Source organism: Orcinus orca, chromosome 11 (genome assembly GCF_937001465.1).
Source record: "Orcinus orca chromosome 11, mOrcOrc1.1, whole genome shotgun sequence".
NCBI classification, from domain to species: Eukaryota; Metazoa; Chordata; class Mammalia; order Artiodactyla; family Delphinidae; genus Orcinus; species Orcinus orca.
Genome location: NC_064569.1, coordinates 102,975,948 through 102,994,062, shown reverse-complemented (window position 1 = coordinate 102,994,062; position 18,115 = coordinate 102,975,948). Strand labels below are relative to the sequence as shown.

Below are 18,115 nucleotides of genomic sequence, written 5' to 3'. Positions count from 1 at the left end.
ACTTTATCCTAACCCATACACTAACACTAACCCATACCCTAACACGCACCCTGACCCTAAACTGTGGTCATACCCTAAACTGTACCCTAAACCGTACCAATTCCCTAACACTTACCCTAACCCTAACACTAACCTTCCCCGAAGCCTTGCCCTAACTCGTACCCTAGTCCTAACCCATACAATAATGCTATCCCGTACCCTCACACGTACATTAACCATAAAACTTTGTTGTACCCTAACGGGTGCCTTAAACCATTGCCGTTTCCTAACCCTAACCGTGTCACTAACCCTTATGCCAAGCCTTACCCTAACCTGTACCTTTATGCTAACCCATACACTAACACTAACCTGTACCCTAATACGTAACCTCACCCTAAATCTTTGTCGTACCCTAACCTGTACCCTAATTCGTACCTGTTCCCTAACCCTAACCCTAATATTAACCGTAACCGTAACCCTTACCCGAAGCCCTACCCTAACCCGTACCTTAATCCTAACCCATACACTACTACTAACCCGTACCCTAACATGTACGCTAACCCTAAAGCGTTGTCGTACCCTAACATGTACCGTACACCGTACCCGTTCCCTAACCCTAACCATAACCCTTACCCGAAGCCTTATCCTAACCCATACCTTAATCCTAACCTGTACACTAACACTAACCCGCACCCTAACACGTACGCTATCCCTAAAGCGTTGTCACACTAACCTGTACCCTAAACCGTACCTGTTCCCTAACCCCAAGCCTTACCCTAACCCATACCCTAATCCTATCCCATACACTAACACTAACCCGTACCCTAACACATACCCTAACCCAAACCCGTTGTCATACCCGAACCCATACCCACACCCTATCCCTCACTCGTACATGTACCCGAACCCTACCCCTTACTGTAATCCTAACACGTACTCTAACTCTAACACGTCCCATAACACACACCCTAACCCTAAACCGTTGCTGTACCTTAACCTGTACCCTAACCCCTACCCGTACCCTAACCCTACCTCTAAACTCTACCCTAGCCCGTACCCTAATCCTAACCCATATCTTAACACTAACCCGTACCCTAAACCGTACACTAACCCTAAACCATAGCCATACACTAAACTGTACCCAAACTCTAATCTGTACCTTAACCCTAACCCTAACCCTATCCCGTACACTAACCCTAACCCATACCCTAACCCTAACATGTACCCTAACACACACCCTAACCCTATCCCGTAGCCATACCCTAACCTGTACCCTATCCCATACCCAAACCCAAACCCTAACACATACCAGAACCCTATCCCATACCCTAACCCTAACACATACCCTAACCCTAACATGTACCCCAACATATACCCTGACCCTAAACTGTAGCCGTACCCTAACCTGTACCCTAATCCCTACCCAAACCCTAACCCTAACCCGTAGCCTTACCTGTACCCTAACCCCTACCCGTACCCTAACCCTAATCTGTACCCTAACTCTAATAGGTACCCTAACCCACAACTTAAACCTAACCCATAGCCATACCCTAACCTGTACCCTAACCCATACCTGAGCCCAAACCCTAACCCATACCCATACCCGATCCCCACCCCATACCCTAACACGTACGCTCACCCTAAACCGTTGTCGTACCCTAACCTGTACCCTAAACCGTCCCCATTCCCTAACCCTAACCCTAACCCTCACCCTAACCCCAACCCTATCCCCAACCCCTAACCCTAACCCTAACCCTAACCTAACCCTAACCCTAACTCTAATCCTAACCATAACCATAACCCTAACCCCCTAACCCTATCCCTAACCCTAACCCTAAACCCTAACCCTAAACCTAACCCTAAACCCTAACCCTAACCCTAACCGTAACCCTCTAACCCTAACAGATACCCTAACACATACCCTAACCCTACTAGCCATACCCTACCCATACCCTACCCATACCCTACCCATACCCTACCCTAACCCATACCCTAACCCTCACCCTAACCTCTACCCTAAACCTAACCTCTACCCTAACCCTAACATGTACCCTAACACGTAGCCGTACCCTATCCTTTACCCTAACCCATACCCGAACCCTAACCTTTACCCCTACCTGTACCCGAACCCTGCCCCATTCCCTAACCCTAACCCGTACCCTAACTCTAACATGTACCCTAACCCACACCCTAACCCTAACCCGTAGCCATACCCTAACCTGTACCCTAACTCGTACCCGAACCCAAACCCTAACCCTATCCCATACCCGTACCCAAACCCTACCCCGTTCCCTAACCCTAACATGTACCCTAACCCTGACACATATCCTAACACATACCCTAACCCTAAACCATAGCCGTACCCTAACCTGTTCCCTAACCCCACCCGAACCCTAACCCTAACTCTAACCCATACCATAACCCTAACCTGTACATTAACCCATACCCTAACCCATACCCGTACCCTAACCTGTACCTTAACCCATACCCTAACCCTATTGCTAACCCTAACCTGTACCCTAATCCTAACCTGTACCCTAAACCTAACCCATACCCTAAACCCTAATCCTTACCCTTAACTTAATTTTTTGTGTGTGTTTTAAAAAATATTTTTCTGGGGTTAAAACAAATTAGCAGAACAATAAAATAAGACAGAAAGTAACCTGAATGCCCCTCCAAAAGATAAGTCTGAAATACTTGGTACTTCTGTTCTATGGACTTTTATGTAGCCTATAAAAGGTGTGAGAGCTCAATCTGTTTTTCTACAGTGAGAAACATGATGTTCCACATGTAAGGAACACCTGAATAAAATGAGAAAGCTATACATTATGCTGGTCGTTTCAGGGAGTGCGGAAGGATGGCAAGTGTTCAAATATTTTCTTTTCCTTTAATCTTTTTAAATTTCCATTGTTACAAAGAACTTGAATTATAATTGTACTTTTTAAAAGTAACAATGGAAATTTAAAAGAAAAAAATGTATATTGTGTGTTTAACTACATTTCATGGAATTATTATCCCTGAATCATAATTCTGTTAGTACACCAGTATAGAGATTAGTTCTTAATATTTAGGTGAGAACCATTTCCTTCTGTTTTTGAGAATAATTCTGTGAACTCATTTCCAGTAATGGCACTCTTCCCCAAATCAAAGGTTTAACAAGGGAGATGCAGGCAGAATAATCATGAAAACACAAAGCAATACAACAGCAACAAAAAATTTCTAACTTCCAATAACATCACAATTTACAAGAGGGTTTATATCTTCAGAAGAAAAGCATTCCTCCTTGACTTCCTAACCAGTCAAAATCTATGTATTCTACAGAAAATCTGTGATGTTATTCCCATAAATCTACCCTTTACTGCTTCTGTCTCCATTAGATTTCCTAAGCACTAGTGTTTTAATGGACAGGTTAAAAAAAAATTCCTAATGTGATTTATTTATAATGTGTGTGTTCTTTGTCTTATCCTAGAGTCTAAAGTCTTCTCCTTGGCTGGACCCCAAATAACATTCCTTTCCATGCTAAGTGATATCTGGAGAATGGAAGAGGTTTAATAACTACCCTAACTCTAAAGCATACCCTAACCCTAACCCGTACCCTAACCCTAACCCGTAGCCGTAACCTAACCTGTACCCTAACTCGTACCCTAACCTGTACCCTAAGCCTAACCCTAACCCCTAACCCCTAGCCCTAGCCCTAACCCATAACCCCTAACCCTAACCCCTTACCCCTAACCCTAAGCAAGTTCACAAGTAAACTTCTTGCCCTCCTGGAGAGAGTGATTTAATTTTAAAGAGTAAAGACACAATCAGCTCAGTAATTGGCCACGGGGTCTTGAGGGGCCAAGGCTAACCTGAGCTGGAGGAACATGGATGCTTGCCTGGATGCTCAGAGGCCAAGGGCTGTTCTGAGACCTGCTTATACACCCATGCAGATGGAACAAAGGATCCATCCTGTCCCAGGAGGGCCCCACCAGCCCTCAAGAACACAGCACCGGACTTCCCTGGTCGCGCAGTGGTTAAGAATCTACCTGCCAATGCAGGGGACATGGGTTTGAGCCCTGGTAGAGGAAGATCCCACATGCCGCGGAGCAACTAAGCCCGTGCGCCACAACAACTGAGCCTGAGCTCTAGAGCCTGCTAGCCACCATTACTGAGCCTGCGCTCTAGAACCCGCGAGCCACAACTGCTGAAGCCCACGTGCCTAGAGCCTGTTCTCTGCAACAAAAGCAGCCACTGCAATGAGAAGCCCCCACTCGCCGCAACTAGAGAAAGCCTCCGCGCAGCAATGAAGACCCAACACAGCCAAAAATAAACTAATTAATTAATTTTTTTTAAAAAGGCAGCACCTGGGGGCTGGCAGATTGATGCACCAAGTCTTATATAAACACACACACGTCTACTTAGTATCCTGCATGTCAGGGCCATGCTGGACCTGGGCTGCCCAGACAGAGTGGGGCCTGCATCACACTTCCCAGGACGGAGGGTGGAGGGAAACCCTGCATGACCTCTGAAGCCCTAAGAACCCTTGACTAAGGCTGAGCTCAATTTGAAACAGTGAGTGACCAGAGCAGACATTTCATTCATCTATCAATCAGAATCCAGGACTGGAGGAGCAGAAAACAACGGCCGAGCTCAACCTTGACGCTAATCCTGACATGGATCCTCACCCTAAACTCTGGTCCTGACCCGAAGTCCTGACCTAACCTTAGCCCTAACCCGTACCCTAAACCTGTACCTTGCCCTAACCCATACTCTACCCGTATCGTACCTGTACATCAATTCTAACCCATACCCTAACACCCACTCTAACACAGAACGCTAACACCCTGAGACCAAAACCATAAACCGTAACCAATAAGCAAAACCATAACCATAACCAAACCATAAACCATAAAATACATTCATTAACCATACACATAAATAAGTCATAACCATAAAACGTAAACCCTAACAGCAATCATAAACCATACACAGCCTCAGCCCTCACACCAGTCCCAGCCCTAATGCTAACCCTCCAAACCACTTACACTGAGCCAAATCTAATCAGATTATACAAATACATCTTAAAAAAGAAAACTATGGAATTCTCTGGTGGCCCAGTGGTTAGGACTCTGTGTTTTCACTGCCAAGGGCTCGGGTTCGATCCCTGACTGGGGAACTAAGATCCCACAAGCCATGGGATGTGGCCAAAATAAATAAATAAATAAAATGAAATAAAACCACTATTTAAAAAAAGATTTAAAAATAAAGAAAAGAAAGAAAACTACCCCAATATAACTTATAAATATGAATGTAAAAATCTATCACAAAATAATAGCAACATGAAACCAACAGAACTTTAAATGGATAATGCCATAAGCAAGTATCTCTACACCAGAAGTTTCAGGTTGCTCAACATATTAAAAGTAAGCAATGTAATAAATCACAATAATGGTATGAAGTAAAAACAGATAATCATATCAATTAATGCAAAAAAACTACAATGAAAATCCAGTGTTATTTCATGATAAACACTCAAGAAAGCAGGACTAAAAGGAAATTTGTTCAATATGGAAAAGAGTAGTACAAAAAGCCACAGCAAACATCATGCTCAACGTTAAACACTGAAATATTTACTCCTGAAATCAGGAGCAAGGCCAGGAAGCTGGCCTACATCACCGTTACTCAGTAGTGACTGGAAGTTCTACCCAGACTCTTGAGGAAAAAATGAAAGGCATCCGTGGGTGAATGGAAAAATTAAAACTGTGTCTCTTCACAGAACATAGGTCACATCATCTTAAATATAAAACTACCTATAATCAGCAAAGAAATTATTTGAGCTAATCAACTAATTAAGCAAAGTTATAGAACAAAATATCAATTCATGAAAATCTGTCTTATATGTATATGCTAGCAAAAAATAATCTGAAAAAGAATTTATGAAAACAATTCCATTTTAAATAATGTCAACATCAATATTTAGGAGTATATTTAATCAAGGTACAAGACTTGTTTTATGCATGTAAAGTTGTATGTTTGAAATTACTGGAAAGTAAATTACTTTTCAAAATATCATGTGTGCCAATAGCATGCCAGAAAAGCATGAGAAAACATCAAACTTCCATATAGAAGCCAAGATTTACCCAGATCCAGTTCACCCAAAGTCCACATGTCATTTAGAGTCACTGTGGGAAGGTTATATTAGGAGCCACTGTCCTCCGTGTTGTGGACGACCTGGATATGATAGAAACAGTGGGATTTTTTAATTCCAATTTTCCACCTCATTCCACAAAAAAAACTATTAGAACTAATAAATGAATTCAGTAAAGTTGCAAAATCAATGCACAGAAATCAGTTGCATTTCTAAACACTAATAATGAACCATCAGAAAGAGAAAGAAAGCAACCCTATTTACAAATGCATCCAAAAGAACAAAATACCTGGAAATAAAGTTAACCAGGGATGTGAAAGACTTGCACACTGAAAAGTTTAAGACATTGATGAAGAAATTGAAAACCACACGAATAAATGGAAAGACATCCTGTTCTCAGGGAATGGAACAATTAATATTGTTAAAATACCCATTCTACCCAAAGCAATGTACACAGTGAATGCAATCCCTCCCAAAATTCCACGGTATTTTCCCCCAAAATAGAGCAAATCCTCCTAATATCTGTGTGGAACCAAAAAGGACCGCAAATAGCCAAAGCAACCCTGAGAAAAGAGAACGGGCTGGAGGCATATCCCTCCCTGACTTCACACTACATTACGAACCTACAGTCACCAAAACAGTGTGGAAGTGGCTCAAAACAGGCACAGGGACCATAGGAACAGGACAGAGAGCCCAGAATTCAACCCACAAGGACGGGGTCAGTTAATTCATGACACAGGGACCAAGGACACACCACGGAGCACGACACTCCCCACAATAAATGGTGCTGGGAAAACTGGACACCCCATAACTCATGCTGGCTACCCTGCACACAAACCTGACCAAAAACCCAGCTTTGCACACCGAGCCCTGCCTCGGTCACATGAAGACGGACCCCCTCGGCCGTCAGTCGCCCACAGGAATCTTCTCCCCACTTTTCCTCACTGTCTCTTCTCCTTTCCCTCAGGCATCACCTGGGTCCTCAGGAAACCTGTTCCCTAGTCAGCGTGGACGCAGCCCCACTTTGTCCTGAAGTCGAAACCCCAGCGAGTCCTAAGGCGACGGAGGCCGAGCTCCTCTCAGCAGAGACGCTGAGCCGGGCGTCCCACCCGAAGCCCCCGCCCCCGCGCCTGAGGAGGCACAACTCCTCTCAGCTGCGCTCAGAATCGAGTCCGCAGGGAACGGGCATACGCTGCGGGTCAGAGAGGGGAGCTTGGCGCCACCATGTGGTCAGTGCAGGAAGTGCAGGCAGCGCCTCCCTCACAGGTCACTGGAGACAGCGGCCCCTACTGACAGAACTGCTGAATCCATTAAACTGGAAATTCAAACTGAAATGGAGTCTCTATCCCAAACGTTTTCTAAAATTAGTTAAGGAACAATTAATTGGAAACCATTTGGAATGAAATGAATGTAGATGCAAACTTTACAACTTGTACCAAATTCACTCAAAGTTATTCAGAGGCAAATTTTATTTTATTTTATTATTTATTTTTGACTACGTTGGGTCTTCGTTGCTTCATGGGGGCTTTCTCTAGTTGCGTCGAGCGGGGCTACTCTTCGTTGCGGTGCACGGTCTTCTCATTGCGGTGGCTTCTCTTGTTGGGCAGCACGGGCTCTAGGCGCGCAGGCTTCAGTAATTGTGCCGCGCAGGCTTAGTTGCTCTGCAGCATGTGGGATCTTCCCGGACCAGGGATCGACCCCTTGTTCCCTGCATTGGCAGGCGGACTCTTTTTTTTTTTTTTTTTTTCCTGCGGTACACGGGCCTCTCACTGTTGTGGCCTCTCCGGTTGCGGAGCACAGGCTCCGGACGTGCAGGCTCAGCGGCCATGGCCCACGGGCCCAGCCGCTCCGCGGCATGTGGGATCTTCCCGGACCGGGGCACGAACCCGTGTCCCCTGCATCGGCAGGCGGACTCTTAACCACTGCGCCACCAGGGAAGTCCCCACAGGCAAATTTTAAATACAAAACTATTCAAAATTATAGAAGAAAATTGACATGAGCTTGGGTTTGCCCATGTAAATCATGAGCTTTGGAGTTTTAACACACAACACAAAAAGGCAATCTAAAAATGAAAACAAGCAATAACATGGACTTAATTAAAGATTTGTACTCTGTGAATGACCTTACTCAGAAAATCAAAAGACAAGTCACAAACCAGGAGAAAAATATTTGCAAACACATATCTGATAAACGTTTTGTATCAAAACATACAAATAACTCTAACACAAACAACCCAATTAAAATAGGGAAAGATCTGAATGGACACCTGGCCAAAGAAGATACACAGACAGTACACAAAACTATGCCCAGGACTAGGGGGCAGAAAAACAATGGTCCAGCTCAACTCCCTGAGCCATTTGTAACTGTGGACTAGTCCTGTCCTTCATGGAGGTGTCAGAGACATGGAGAGAGAGGAAGGGGAAGAGGCCCAGTTATGCTTAAACCTAACTCTAACCCTGACCATTCCGGCCACTTTCATTTGACATGGTTTAAGAAGTCCTAGTCATAGTAATTAGATTTTAAAAAAATAAAAATAAAAGAATCTCATGGCAGAAGAAAAAGTAAAACTGTCATTATTTGTACATGACAGGGTGCTCTATACAGAAGACCTTGAAGATGACACCCAAAACCAAATAGAACTCACCAGGAAGCACAGTTAAGTTGCAGCACACAAAATCAATCTACAGAGATCGGTTGCATCTCTATACACTCACAACAAAATGGCAGAATGAGAAATTAAGAAAACAACCCCATGGACAGTGACATTAACAAAGATAAAATGCCTAGGAATACATCTAACTGAGGAGGTGAAAGACCTATACTCAGAAAACTGGAAGACATTGATGAAAGAGACTGAAGACGACACAAATGGAAAGACATACCATGCTCATGGATTAGAAGAATTCGTATTGTTAAAAGGATTCCACACCCCAAGGCTATCTAGAGATTCGATGCCATTTCTAGCAAAATACCAATGGAATTTTTAGGAGAACTAGAACAAGACATGAAGCCATAAAACTCCTAGAAGAAAACATAAGCAGTACACTCTTTGACATCAGTCTTAGCAATATTTTTTGGACCTGTCGCCTCAAGCAAGGGAAACAAAGGCAAAATAAAGCAATGGGACTCCATCCAACTGAAAACTTTTTCAATGGCAAAGGAAACCATCCACAAAACAAAAAGGCAGCCTACTGAATGTGAGAAATATTTACAAACAATATGTCTGGTAAGTGGTTCATACACAAAATAGACCAAGAACTCACTCACACAAGTCAGCCTCCAAAAAAAAAAAAACCCAAATAAAATATTGGCAGAAGACCAAACATGTTTCCAAAGAATATATAGAGTTGACCAAAAGACACATGAAAAGTTGGTCAACATCACTCATCATCAGGGAAATGCACATCCAAACCACAGTGAGATTATCACCTCACACCTCAAAGAATGGCTACCATCTAAAAGACAACAAATAACAAGTATTGCTCAGGATGTGGAGAAAGGGGAACCCTCATGCACTTTTGTTGGGAATGTTCATTGGTACAACCACTATGGAAAACAGTATGGAAGTTCCTCAAGTAATTAAAAATAGACCTACCATATGATGCAGGAATTACACTTGGTGGTATCTTTCTGAAGGAAACCAAAACACAAATTCAGAAAGATATATGCACCCTTATGTTCATGGCAGCTTTATTGGCAATAGTCAAGATGTGGAAGCCACCAAAGTGTCCATCAATAGACAATTGGATAAAGAAGTTTTCATATATATGTATGAAAACTGGACACACACACACACACACACACACACACACTGGAATATTACTCAGCCATAAAAAGAATGAAATCTTATGGCAACATGAATGGACCTAGAGGGCATTATGCTAAGTGAGATGTAGCAGACAGAGAAAGACAATTACCTTACGATATCACTTATATGTAGAATCTACAAAACAAAACAAATGAACAAACACCACAAAACAGAAATGGACTCATAGATGCCAAGAACACGCTGGTGGTTGCCAGATGGGAGGGAGTGGAGGGATGAGTGCACTAGTTGAGAAAGATTGAGAAGTTCCAAATCCCAGTTATAAAACAAAAGTCCTGGGGTGTGGTTTACAGCATAGGGAATAGAGTCCATAATACTGTAATAACATTGTATGGTGACAAATTGTAACTAGACTTATCTTGGTGATCATTTTGTAGAGTATAAAAATATCAAGTCACTATGTTGTGTTCCAGAAAACTAATATATAGTATTGCCTGCCAAGTATACACCAATTTTACAAAAGAAGAAAAAACACTATCTTAAAAAGAGGAGGGGGTTATAAAGCAGAAACTAACACACCATTGTAAAGCAATTATACTCCAATAAAGATTAAAAAAAAAAACCTCAGGTATAAAGAGAAAAAAAAAAAGAGAAGGGGGAACTTCCCTGGTGGCGCAGTGGATAAGACTGTGCTACCAATGCAGGGGGCCAGGGTTTGATCCCTGGTCAGGGAACTAGAACCCACATGCATGCCACAACTAAGAGTTCACATGCCACAACTAAGAAGCCCACATGCTGCAACTAAGGAGCCCGCCTGCCGCAACTAAGACCCGTTGCAACCAAATATATAAATAAATATATATTTTTTAAGTGTTGGGGACTTCCCTGGTGGTCCAGTGGTTAGGACTCTGTGCTTTCACTGCTGAGGACACAGGTTCAATCCCTGGTCAGGGAACTAACATCTGGCAAGCTGCACGCTGCAGGCAAAAAAAATTTTTTAATTAAAAGTGTGTAAAAAAGAGTGTAGTGAGATAAAGAGCGGGCGTCAGATGAAACTTTGAAAGGATGCTGATTGAAAGGCCAAGTGCCTCCTGAAGTTTGACTCTCAAGTGGTCCAGACAAATTGAGGACTTGAAGAGGAGGAGTCATATGATGCTACTGGAATGTTCATTTGTTTCTTTGTTTAAATGGGGTTTATTATTTTTTTAAAGAAGTTTTGAATTCACGGCAAAATTGGGCAGAGTACAGAGAGGTGCCACGTGCCCCCTGCTCTGCTGTTACTGCTCTCTCCATCCACCCCCTCCCCCCCACCCACACAGGTGCTCAGAGTTTCCCTCTCCCCAACTAGCCTATCAACATTCTGTGTGTTGGTCACTATCGCTGAATCTACATGGACACATCATGGTCATCAGAGTCCAGAGTTTACACTAGGGTTCACTCCTGGTGTTGTACATTCTATGGGTTTTGACAAATGTATCTCGCCATGAATGTATCACAATGAATAGTTTCACTGCCTTGAAAGTCCTCTGTGCTTGAGCTGTTTATCATACCCCACCCCTTAACCCTGCCACAAACCCCTAGCAACCCACCCTTTCTGTGGTTCACCTTTTCCCAAATGTCATAGGTAGTTGGTACCCTAAGACGTGGCACCTTTCCAGATTGGCTTCTTTCAGTGAGTGACATGCAGTTAAGGTGCCCCACCTGTCACCCCGTGGCTCCCTCTCTCTCTCATTTTTCTTTTCAGTGCTGAAGAACATTCTGCTGCATGGATGGAGCCCCGTCTATCTGTCCATTCACCTCCCGAAGGACATCTTGGTTGCTTCCAAGTTCTGGCAGTTATGAATAAAGCTACCGTAAACGTCCAGATGCAAGTTTCTGTGTAGATGGAAGCATTCGACTCATTTAGGTCCATCAGTACCAAGGAGTTTGAGGGCTGGATCGTAGAGGAAGAATGCGTTTCATTTTGAAAGACCCAGCCCATGTTCACAGAGCTTCTGAAGATGGTCGCTGAGAGCATGTCAGCATGCTGAGGAGTCAAGCCAAGGAAGGAGGTAGAATTCAAAGGTGCCGGCGGGGAAGATGTGGCCGAGACCGAACCTGACCTCCACCCTCTTAGAGCTGACGGCTGGTCCTGAGAATTAAATGGGCGTGAAACAGACTCACAGGAGGGAACCATACACATTTATTTCCCACAAGTTTTACCTGACCCAGGGCGCCCTCCTAAGGAAATGAAGAAAGACCCAGAGAAGTGGCAGAAATTCTTTTCTGTTGGGTTGAACACAGAGGCGATTGTGGAAAAGGAACTACACTATGTGGGGAGGCTAAGGAGGTTGAGAATTAGGTTGAACAAGGTCTGTTTGTACAGAATTCTTTCACTCTCCACTGTCTGCCCTTGACGATCGCAATGTCACTCTACTTCCAGCAGAGGGAAGGCGTCTTGCTGGGGGTGGGGCGGGGGGACATGTTATCTGCTGCTTCCAGGAAGGAAGAGGAGAAGGCTCAGAACGCCCTTCTGCACCTGCTGTATTGGGGGGGGGGGGGAGTTGTTTTTGCTTTGTTTTTTGTTTGTTTGTTTGTTTGTTGTTTGTTGGTTTTTTTCTGCGGTACACGGGCCTCTCACTGTTGTGGCCTCTCCCGTTGCGGAGCACAGGCTCCGGACGCGCAGGCTCAGCGGCCATGGCTCACAGGCCCAGCCGCTCCACAGCATGTGGGATCTTCCCGGACCGGGGCACGAACCCGTGTCCCCTGCATCGGCAGGCGGACTCTCAACCACTGTGACACCAGGGAAGCCCTGCTTTGTTTTTTGAAGTGTCCGTAGCTCAAGACAATATTCTGGTTTCCTTTACATCTAAGTCCTTTCCCTGGGGTTAGGCTTCTGACAAGAGGAGGGACACATGTTTCTGACATGACGGGCTGGGCAGGCAAGGAGGGATAAGATGGGATGGGTGCGGGCCTATGCCTGTTCTCTTCTCATGTGTTGGGAAGATGATTCTGCTCTTGCCAAATGGGATCTAACTTCTCCATGAACGATCTAGCAAGATATCAGCTGAAAAGAGGAAGAGTAAAGTTCAGTAAAATGTGGAGAAGATCGCTGATAGATGCTGGGGTCTCCTGAGCAGTGATTTTATCGGAGACACATGCACATCTCTGGTCTCTGAACCACCATGTTTAAGGCCGATTTGGTGTGTAGGTCATTTTCAATGTACGGTGGTACCATCAGGCCACTTTGGGGTACTGTCTCCGGCTAACCTGAGTGGTGCCGCCGTGCCCACATAAGACGGGGCTCACCCGGGGTTGGCATGGTGCCAGAGAAAGGGAGACAGCGGTATGTCATTGAGCTTAAGGTATTTCTAAGAGAGTGGCTCTCTGGAGAGGTTGAGGTAGAAGGAGGCCAGCTGGATGTCTGTCTGCTTGTTTGTTGGGTATTGGGGGGGAGGGGCGTGTGCTGTTTATTTTCTGGATGAGGCGAAAGAACTCTTCAAATAGAGGTGTTTGTACAAGGGGTCTGGCAGGATGGGAGGGTGGGGCTCGGTCCATGTACCAAGATATCTAGAGAATCTATAGTGGCTCAGACTCAGGCCTTTTCTCATAAACAGGCAGGGAGAGGAGTTGGCTTTGTTATCACAAAGCTAACTAGCACCACAGTACTCACGACAGAAGGTTCCCAGAATGAACTGATCTGCAGGAGCCAACACACACAAACTGGAAAAGCATTCCTCATAACCAAGGCCGGAGAATACCTGTGGTCCAAAAACCTCTTGAAGATCAATGTTCTAAAAAGAGAGCAAACACATGCAATTACAGTGAGAGGCCGTGCATATGGCCAGTGTATGTGAGAGATGCTCAACCTCTCAGATGAGGACACATGCAAACATAAACACTGTGGAGACAGCTTTGGTCACCATCACACTGGCAGGTTTCTAGTCTGGTGACCACCAGCCCAGGGGACAAAGTGAGGAAGAAGAGGCCCCAGCAGATCCCCTAGAGGGAAGAGTGACCAGACACTCATCTCTGGGAGAACAGTGTGCAGGACCCATCAAAATCCCACAGGTGCGTCCCTTTACTAGCAGTGATGATTCTTAGACTTGATCCCACTAAAATTCTTGCCCAATTTTTCAGAGATGTCATTTCACGGGTATCCATCCCAGTACTGGTTGAAATAGTAGGGAACTGGCAACAACATGAATGTTCATGGAGAGGGGATGGGATCCATCATTTCTGGTCCACATGGACGAATGAATGCTTTGCAGCTAGGAAAGTGGGGACAGGGTGTGTACCTCATGAAAGGGGAGACCTCAGGATTCTCTTAGGTGGGAAGCATGAGGACCAACCATCTGCAGCCTGGATCCCATCTGTAAGACCACAAAGAGGTGAAATAAACAGAGATGTCAATAAATCTGCTTGTGTGGGAGACAGAGATAGAGAGAGACAGGAGAGAGACAGAGCCTGAGAGAGATGCACCAAACCGTTCATGATGGTCACCTCTGGGGGTGGGATTTGCAAACCTCTTCTCTTCTCCTTTAGGTGGTATTTCAATTCTTTATAATATGTGTATATCACTTTATAATATGTGTATAATTCTAAAAAGATTAAAATCATGTTAAGTGTGATCCATTTATCACTCATCGTTGGAATAATTAAAGTAACATCATTTCATGTTTTAAAGATTTATTACAAGGACAGTAACCACTTATGAGGGTAAAATAATGAATTCTAAAGGAATTAAGAATCAAATAGGGCTTCCCTGGTGGCGCAGTGGTTGAGAATCTGCCTGCCAATGCAGGGGACATGGGTTCGAGCCCTGGTCCGGGAAGATCCCACATGCCGCGGAGCAACTGGACCCGTGAGCCACAATTACTGAACCTGCATGTCTGGAGCCTGTGCTCCACAACAAGGGAGGCCGCGATAGTGAGAGGCCCATGTACCGCGATGAAGAGTGGCCCCTGCTTGCCACAAGTAGAGAAAGCCCTCGCACAGAAACGAAGACCCAACACAGCCATAAATAAATAAATTAATTAATTAAAAAAAGAATCAAGTAAAGAACAAAAGCTATTGGTGACTCAGTTCCAGGCCAGCTAGGCAGCAGTGAATGGCAGGGTTGGGGCAAGTTTCTCCCGGAGGTTGTATATGTTCTGAATCAGCATCCAGTAGAGGTGAGGGAAATGTGGGTAAGACTTGTACACTGAAAACAACAATTGCTTGTTGAAAGAAACTAAGAGAGAGCTAAATTCATGGAAAATAATCCCATATTCATGGATCAGAAGGCTTAATTCTATTAAGACGGCAATACTCCACAAATAAAGATTCAAGTCAATCCCTACCAAAATTCCAGGTGGTGTTTTGCAGAAATTGACAAGCAGTCTAAAATTCATGTGGAAAAAGGGCTCAGAATAGATCAAAGAATCTTGAAGAACAAAGTTGGAGGTATGGAGAGCCAGACAGAACCCCATGGTTGGTATAAAGACAATTTAAGCTGAAGATACTTGAGATTCAATAGATGCAGGAAAAAAAGAGCTTTCTTGGAGCTTCCCTCATCTGAATAAAAGCAGAAACTTCTGAGAAATGACCACTGCTGTAAATTCCCTCTTCAGGGTGGCTTCTATTCCCAGGAGAGAGACCAAGAGTAAACCCACCATAAGTCCCTTCTGTGAGGTGTTTTATGACCCTGAAGAAGACGCAAACATTATCACAAACTTTCTCATATCCCATTGTTTTCCAAAGAACCTGTTTGTCTTTCCTGAAGAAACCTCTCTGTTCTTCCCATAGAAGCCAATTCTCCCCTCACCCTTTCCCTGTTAAGTTAGGTTATAAGCCTTTGACTCTCATTATTTAGCATTGAGTGGCTTTTTTGGTTGGCTCCTGTGTGCATGGAAACAAACACTTTCTCCTGTTAACCTGTCTTCTGTAAGTGTAATTTACAAGCCCCAGCCACTAAGCCTGAGAAAGTCGAGGAAACTGTTTTCTTTTTTCAGTTTTGGTGAACACAAAGGGAAGGCTGGGGCACACCACTCACTCCAGAGGCTGTGATGGATTCTCAGGACGTCTGAAAGAACAAAGAAAAGGTAATAATTCTGACTAAGTCAGCCTCCCAGATATCTGCTCTGACTGGGTCAAATGAGGGCAGTGACAATCTCTCCTTGTCTTCTCCTTTGCTCATATCTAGACTGGCATGAGGAAACACTTGGGGGGACCTCTTCTCTGGGCGTTGTGATTTTGTATGGCCCTCAGTTCTGGGTCCTCTCAGTGTCCTTTCCCTCCAGGTACAGCATTGCTTTCCCGTTTGCCCCATTTGGTATCCTGGGAGATTGGCCTGGATCCATTGAGAGTGTTCCCTCTGTGTCTTTCCTCCTGCAAGGAACACTGGTTGTATAGCCTGAGTGTACTGGCAGCCAACTGTCACATTTGGGTCCTTAGAATTTGTAGCTGGTTGTCCAGAAATGTGGGTTGCACCCCACTTGAGGCTGATGTGCTACTAAGGAGGCTGCCAGCTCTCAGGGACTCATGTAGTCTTTATTTTTTTGGCTGTCTTTGGGAGTGACTCTGTATCATGGCTGCTCTTTTTTCAACCTCTTTAGTGACATCTTTTTGTCCATTGTTAAGCTATAATAAGGCTTATTGGTTTTGAGGCATGTTTAGGAATAAGTATACCTTTGGAAACCGCCTGGGAGGGGAAAAAAGGGTTCAATACAGGAGAATTTACTGGTTGTCCTGGCCAAACACCTGATAAGATATTTGCAAGGATATTTTTAAAAGGTTCTCATCCCCTAATTGTCCATCGACAGATGAATGGATAAAGAAGATGTGGCATATATATACAATGGACTATTACTCAGCCATAAAAAGGAATGAAATTGAGTTATTTGTAGTAAGGTGGATGGACATAGAGTCTGTCATATAGAGTGAAGTAAGTCAGAAAGAGAAAAACAAATACCGTATGCTAACACATATATATGGAATCTAAAAAACTGATGCTGATCAACCTAGTGGCAGGGCAGGAATAAAGACGCAGATGTAGAGAATGGACTTGAGGACACAAGGCTGCAAGGAGAAGCTGGGATGAAGTGAGACAGTAGCATTGACATATATACACTACCAAATGTAAAACAGATAGCTACTAGGAAGCTGCTGCATAGCACAGGGAGATCAGCTCGATACTTTATGACGACCTAGAGGGGTGGGATAGGGAGGGTGGGAGGGAGGCTCAAGAGGGAGGGGATATGGGGATACCTGTATATATACATAGCTGATTCACTTTGTTGTACAGCAGAAACTAACACACATTGTAAAGCAATTATACTCCAATAAAGATGTAATAAATAAATAAATGTTCTCACCCTAAAACAAATATCCTATTGAAACCTCTCAGATGATCAAATTTTTTTTTTAACACAACAGATAAGTTTATTAACTGTATGGCATAATGATTATTTACTATTAAGTGGAAGTGGATCATCATAAAGGTCTTCAGCCCCATTGTCTTATTCTTTTTTTTTAAACATCTTTATTGGAGTATAATTGCTTTACAATGGTATGTTAGTTTCAGCTTCACAACAAAATGAATCAGTTATATATATACATATGTTCCCATATCTCTTCCCGCTTGCGTCTCCCTCCCTCCCACCCTCCCTATCCCACCCCTCCAAAAAAAAATCACAAAGCACCGAGCTGATCTCCCTGTGCTATGCGGCTGCTTCCCACTAGCTATCTACCTTACGTTTGGTAGTGTATATATGTCCATGCCTCTTTATCGCTTTGTCACCGTTTACCCTTCCCCCTCCCCATAGCCTCAAGTCCATTCTCTAGTAAGTCTGTGTCTTTATTCCTGTTTCACCCCTAGGTTTTTCATGACATTTTTTTTTCTTAGATTCCATATATATGTGTTAGCATACGGTATTTGTCTCTCTCCTTCTGACTTACTTCACTCTGTATGACAGACTCTAGGTCTATCCACCTCATTACAAATAGCTCAATTTCGTCTCTTTTTATGGCTGAGTAATATTCCATTGTATATATGTGCCACATCTTCTTTATCCATTCATCCGATGATGGACACTTAGGTTGTTTCCATCTCTGGGCTATTGTAAAGATCAAATTTTTTAAAAAGACGAAGAAGTATCATAGCAAGCCTAAGATCACTTCCTTAACAAAACAAAAGAACGGAAATCAGATTTAGAGGAAAAAATAAAATCCATGTACACAATCAACCATCACCCCATATATATACACTCTGCTCATGCCAT

The 18,115-nt window shown here is 43.9% G+C and overlaps 1 long non-coding RNA gene across 1 annotated transcript; it reads right to left on the bottom strand.

Moving 5' to 3' along the window:
- Positions 1-11,524: 11,524 nt before the first annotated feature.
- Positions 11,525-17,250, bottom strand: LOC117196459 (uncharacterized). The gene is made up of 3 exons (XR_004476638.2): positions 14,153-17,250; positions 13,528-13,648; positions 11,525-12,006 (listed from the first exon to the last, which is right to left on the bottom strand). It is a non-coding gene; the product is annotated as an uncharacterized LOC117196459 (long non-coding RNA).
- Between the last annotated feature and the right edge of the window lie 865 nt (positions 17,251-18,115).